Below are 6,282 nucleotides of genomic sequence, written 5' to 3'. Positions count from 1 at the left end.
ACCTAGCACAGTCTGTGACTCGGGCTTTGGGTTTTTATGAAGTGCAAAGAATAGACATTTCATGGTACAGTCTGTGGCTCTGCATGTGAACGCATGGACATGCAGAAAGCCAGCAGCGCCTTGTGTGTCCTACTCAGCATCACACTTCAGGATAGAGGGGAGAATTTTGCCTTTTGTTTTATTTTCATTTGGAGGCCGGCTCAGGAATTTTCATAAAACAAACCTACAGTAACTTACATGGTATCAGGCCCCATTTGAGGAAAATACAAATGCAGAAACTTCAGCACTTAACTCCCACAGGAATGAAATACATGACTAAAGTTAAGCACTTGGCTGAACTGAGGATTAAAGGATGTTTCCATAATGTTATGCAAAGATCTTCTTTTTATCCTGTGTTACTTAAGGCTGTACACTCTTCCCAAGTCATGTTCAGAAACAGAGCACCCCCCTATGATTTCCCAAAGCATTTAGTGTTTTCAGGTGCCCAGCACGACATATTTCAATTAGTTCTGATTTTCAGGGACTACTAAGCACCTGCCTCTCTCATAATCGGTCCCCTTTCGAAGTGTCTCAAACACAAATATAAGGTATCCAAAATTGCTAACTTCTTTTGAAAATCTAGAGCCATGATGAACAGTCCACCTACAGATTCCAGCCCAGATGAAAATTGTAGGGATTCAAGCCCCCCCGAATCAGACGTAATAGTCAGTACCTGCTACCATAAGATGTCAATACACCCTGCCATTAAAGTAAAAAGGAGAGTTTCTCTTAAGAAGAGGGAGAAAATTGCACAGTTCCCAGGGAGAACAATTGCAAATCTTTTCAGTTAAACTCACAAAATTATTAATGTTGTGGTCTGTAATTCTGTCTAATCAAATATTCCGTTGCTCCATGTTGCCAGTTGAATGCACTTGGAGAAATCAATGACACAAAGCGATAGAAAACTTTACTTAGGACCTCCCACTCGGTTAAGATGTCACCATCTGAAAGGCAAAGGCTCCAGAAAAGGGCCCCGCGCTTTGCAGGCTGCAGGCTCAGACCTCGCACTTGAATCTAGCAGAAGCAATGGGAATTTCTCCTGAGCAAGGAGAGCAAAGGACAGGTCAGACAAGCCTTCTCTGAATTCAGAAAGTGCCGTCATAGTCCTGAATGTTTAACGAGCTTATCAGTTGCTCATATAGGTTGTTTAGATTTGCTCAGAAATAATCTATATTCTGAAAGCATACGGGACGGAAGGAAAGTTACCCTGATCCCATCGCCAGGTGCAACCGCTGCTCTCCGGATCACAACACGATAAGGGAGCAGGAGAGCTGCGCCGTCACAGCAGCTGCATCTAGCTCTGAACACTGCCCGGCTCTTGCGACAGTCACTGTCCCCAGCTGGTGACGGGAACAGGGACACGCTCTGAAGGAGAGGACGAGACTCGCTCCCGCTCTGCTTGGCTGTGCAAACAGCGCGGCAGAGGCCAGTGGTGAAAACACGGCGGTAGCTCTCTGATTTTACCAGCCTGTCTTCAGTGCACCGTACTGCCCGAGGCACAGGGATAGCTAAAGAAGCAAACCAACAAAAGGGAACAGTTTGGTTGATTTTTGCAATCCTAATCTTAAACCTATTCCTAAGTAATGCACCTCAGATCCCTTTTCTGTAAAAATGGACATTGAGATACCCATTTCACAAGGTTACCAGGAGACCAAATTAAGTGATATTCGTAAAACTCTGGCGATCCAAGAGCAAATGGAACTAGAGAAAAGAAAAAGGTTATTATCTTGTCATGTTTGGCCTGGGAGGAAGATTATCCATCTATCTTGCCAGACCTATTTATCGTCTTATTTTCTCCTAGCTTATCTTTTATCATCTTTCTAATCCTCTCCATCTAATTCAGCCAACATTTTATTTTAGCACAATTCTCACTACATGCTGATGAAGGTGTGTTTGGCAACAGAGGTATGTGCAGATTTTACATAACCTGACAAGGTGCAACACAGGTAGGTAGAACAATAGATGCCAACTAATGAGTTCACAGCTTTTACAAATAAATGCGCTGATTGGTTTTTTTTCTAGAAGATGGGCATTATATTTTTCTGCTGGCCTGTCAATGAGGGAAGGGGTTTGAAAGAACTCCTTTTCCTGAATTTTGACAGAATGGACTCTATTCTGTGTAACGTACGCTGATCTAAATAATGCATATATGTTCTACTCCCTGTGACGTGTGTGTTTGATACACACACACAAAATATGTATTTAAGTGGATGTAACGTATGAAATAAGTTTCTGTGATGGGAAGTACTGGGATGCATCATTTTAATCATGCAGGATTCTAAGATAAATTTGAGGTGGACTATGTTTTTCAAGTATTGCTTATGATTTGGCTGAACTGACTCAGAGAAAACAATGAAGTTCAAGGGCTTCCAGTCCCTTACAGGGTTCAACAACCAAATCACAGCATGCTGGGGATTTTTCTGAATACCAAAGCCCCTTGCATTTTTCCTTTTCATCTATAATCAAACGACACTTTCCCCCCCCCTTGTTGCTAGTGAATGCATTAGGGTCTAAACTTTATAATCTCCAGAGCTGTTTCCTGGAATAGATGCAAGCTGAGCACTTGGTTAGGGACAGCCAGGAGGCTGGGAGAGATGATTACCTTCAGGCAGTCTCAGTGGAACGTCCCAGGGTTCCTACAGGCACAGCCTAATGCGGGACTTACAATGCTGAACAGACTTCCATTATGGGGGCTGGCTATGTTGATGCACATCCACACATAGAGAACTCCTTGTTAAAATGCACACCAGTGGCTCCAAAATACAGCAGCTCAGTCGGGGTTCATTAACAGCAAAATCATTCCAAGGGACATTGTTTCAGAGAGGAAAGAATTTCATTTCTGTCAGGAGTGGTTTTTGGTTGCATATAGGCTGGAGATTTTGCTAACGATTGTGTTGAAAATCTACTTAGATGGAGACTGGAGCTTGGTTGAGCAGCCATGCTGAAGGCTTTAGTAGGGTTAGCTTGAGATGTACACACAGCATCTACCACAGTGGGACCCCAGCTTACATAGGGGGCACGGTAAAATAAATCTGTATTAAAGAGGTGGCTTTAAAGCCTGTGTGTACTACAGGGATCAGTAGCTGATGTGAGAATTGCTCAGCTATGTGTCATAGGCTCCACACTGCTAATGGAGGATCTCTGCCCATGACGGTAATGGGGGAGCAAGTGCGCTTTGTTCTGCTCTCAATATTCCCTTTCTGCAGGCTCACCAGCAATTGCCCCAGACCTGTTCAAGCTTTTGAGATGGTGAAGGGCTGCTGTGATGAGGAAATGTTAGTCCATTTTAATCACCAGGTATTAAATAAACAAAGGAATTATCACTAGTAGATACAAATGGGTTGCCCCACAGCTTAAGTGTCAACTTTCTCTTACTTGTTTACCAGGGACCATGCACTGGAACACAGAAGACATCTAATGGTTTAGTAATACATGGCAACTAAACATCTAACTACCAGGTCTAAGAGGGGAAGGAATAAAAAGCAACTGGGATGAAGTCATCATAGCTTTGATTTCTTGTATGGAGTCTTGCATGAAACATGCTGGTAGCTCTCATCTCACATGTATGCCACTGCTTCTCAGGAATAAGTCTGGTGCCTGTTCATTCAAAGCTCAGCTCTATTTTTAAAATCTACTCTCTCTGAAAGGGCTGTCTTTAAAAAAAAAAAAAACAAAAAATTGTACAGCAAAAGGGACAAAATTGCTCCTCAACAAAGGGGCCTATCAACAGCCTGTCAATAATGTGCCAAAGGCCAGAACCTGCCTTTCAAAGAGGCTCTGCAGCCTCAATGTGTACTTTGAGAGCAATTAAGGGACGTGAGCAACATGATGATTATCTCATGGGTGACATTTTCATGGCTCTTTGGGAAAAGAGAGAGATGGGTTTGAGATGGCTGTGATCAATGTTCATCCTAGTCCCACATAAATGGCAGGAGAACATGTGGTAGATGGGCTGGAAAGCAAAATGCACAAGAAAAGGAAGGGGGGAAGGAAGACATGATGAAGGCAGAAGGATTTTAAAATCCTAGAAGCTGAAAGAAAGAGCTACAGGGAGAAGTAGAAGGACACAACCTGAAAAATGAGAGTGGGAACATCAGGAGGGCTGGCAGATCTCCAGAGGCTGGGGAGGGCAGGGATAGGAGAGGAAGGCACTGCAGGATTCCTGGTGGAGAAGTACAGGAAGAAGAGGGGAACGGATCCCCCTGAGCAAGGAGAAAGTCTGGAGAAAGTCCAGAGAAAGTGGCATAGACATGTTGTGCTTGCACAGGGAGAAGTCTCTTGTAGGCCCATCGCCATGCCTCTTCCTTTCCCCATCACGGACCCTGTACCAACGGGCAGCATTGTCCCAGACCGAGCCCATGGTGTCGTGCACCTCCTTACTTTATCAGGTCACAGTTGCACTCCGAGCCTAAGGAAGGAGGAACAGAACATTCCCAGACAGAGACTAAAGTGATGTCTTAGCACAGAAGTGCAATTATGATTACTCTGCTTTTTTAACCAGCATATTCCCATCAGTGTTGTCCATCTATCCTTCCTTCACCTCTTCTGTCTTTGTGCTGCAGGTACCACCAAAAGCCCAGAGCTGAGAGCAGACAGGATTGTGCAGAGGCGGGCTGTGCTGGATGGGAAATGAATGCCATTCGGGTGCAGAGGCATGACTACACGTAAGAACCTCAGCCCAGTGTCTGAGTCTCATTGCGTGGTTACTAATGCCCAAGGGATAAGAGGAGCCTGGATACTAACCCAGAAATACAAGCTGGCTCAGTGGCATGAACGCAGAAGAGCTCAGCACGGGCCGTATCCCACATGGACAGTAAAGGCAGGGCACGGCGCTGTATTGCCCTCTGGCATGGACACTGGTGCATGCACGAGGTCCAGTACAGCAGCGAGTGCCCAACAGAAGCCCAGACGTCGCATACGCCCAGCTGTTTTGGAGCTAGGCAAAATGTTTCATGGAAAACACGTAGGCAAAAATGCAGATTTGGTTACACTATTTCCCCAATTTGCTGAGTTGCTTGTTTAGGAAAACAAACTTAATTTTGGCAGAAGAAAATGTTGCTTAATTTGCTATAAAACAATCTCCTTCCTGCTTTTCATTTTATGAAAAAATTAAAAATGTTAATGCTGAGCAAAAGCAAAACTATTTTAAAAAATATTTGGAAATCTTCTCTTTTCCAGAAGATACTGTTACATTTCCAGCTCCTCTCTTTTCCAGCGGTGCATGTATCGGCACATATAAGCATGTATATAGATTTCTGTGTGCATCTCCATTTATACCCAAGTACATGCTCACATGCTGTGCAAACAATTTCAAGCAGATCCGACAGACGTAAGCTTCTGCTCTGCATTCTCCAGGATTGTCTTTTGAAGAGGATCTTAATAATAAAAATAATGTTATGTTACTAGTTAAACATTGGGAATAACTCTCCATCATAGGCAAACTATGCTGAAGACAGAAATCAGCTGACATGTTCACTCTGGAGGAATCCCCCGGGGTACCAGCAGAATGCATTAACAGTGCATTTCTCCAGTGAGCTGTGATGGGAAGAGCATGGAGCAAAAAAGAAGGTAAAGCAGTTAAAAACAACTTGTATTTTTAGACCCCAGTCTCCCACAGAAATCTTTGGAGATGCTGAGCTCTCCACTTCTGAAAACTGGGCCTCTTATTTGCAAGCAGAAATAATGTTTTAGAAGCCCAGCTGAGACTCCTGTTTTTTTTTAAAACTGTCCATAGTATTTTCCTCTAGACCAATTTGCTGCCCTCCTAATTAATCTAGCTAATGTCCGGGGTTTTTTTCCTTCATCAGCAGTTTTGCTTTTTGTTAACACAAGCAGGGAGAACATGAAGAAACAATCTCTCGAAGGATGCAGACTAACAGCAATATTGCCATCTGACTAAAAAGAGCTCAGACATACGCATAATCCTCAGGAAAATTCATCTCCACCCTCCCAACAGACCCCGGTGAGAGCCCTTGAAGTGGTAATTAAAGTCTATTGAGTGGGAACTGCACCTGTTTAGAGAGGAGAGCGCGGGTAAGAGGTGCACAAAGGGAGATGAGCAGCACGGAGAGGGAGCGAGTGAGAGAGGAGATGCTGGAGGTGGGGAAGAAGGGAAGTGGAAGGAAGGGAAAAAAAAAAAGTGTTTGTTGGAGAAGTCAATCCAATAAGATGTGCATTTCCCATTCTTCCCTTTATTTGCTTTCTGCACCCCTTCACACACGCAGCCGGCTTCTACCCCGCTCT

This window comes from Pygoscelis adeliae, unplaced genomic scaffold, assembly GCF_000699105.1.
Source record: "Pygoscelis adeliae isolate BGI_AS28 unplaced genomic scaffold, ASM69910v1 Scaffold582, whole genome shotgun sequence".
NCBI classification, from domain to species: domain Eukaryota; kingdom Metazoa; phylum Chordata; class Aves; order Sphenisciformes; family Spheniscidae; genus Pygoscelis; species Pygoscelis adeliae.
This window is presented reverse-complemented; position numbering follows the sequence as displayed.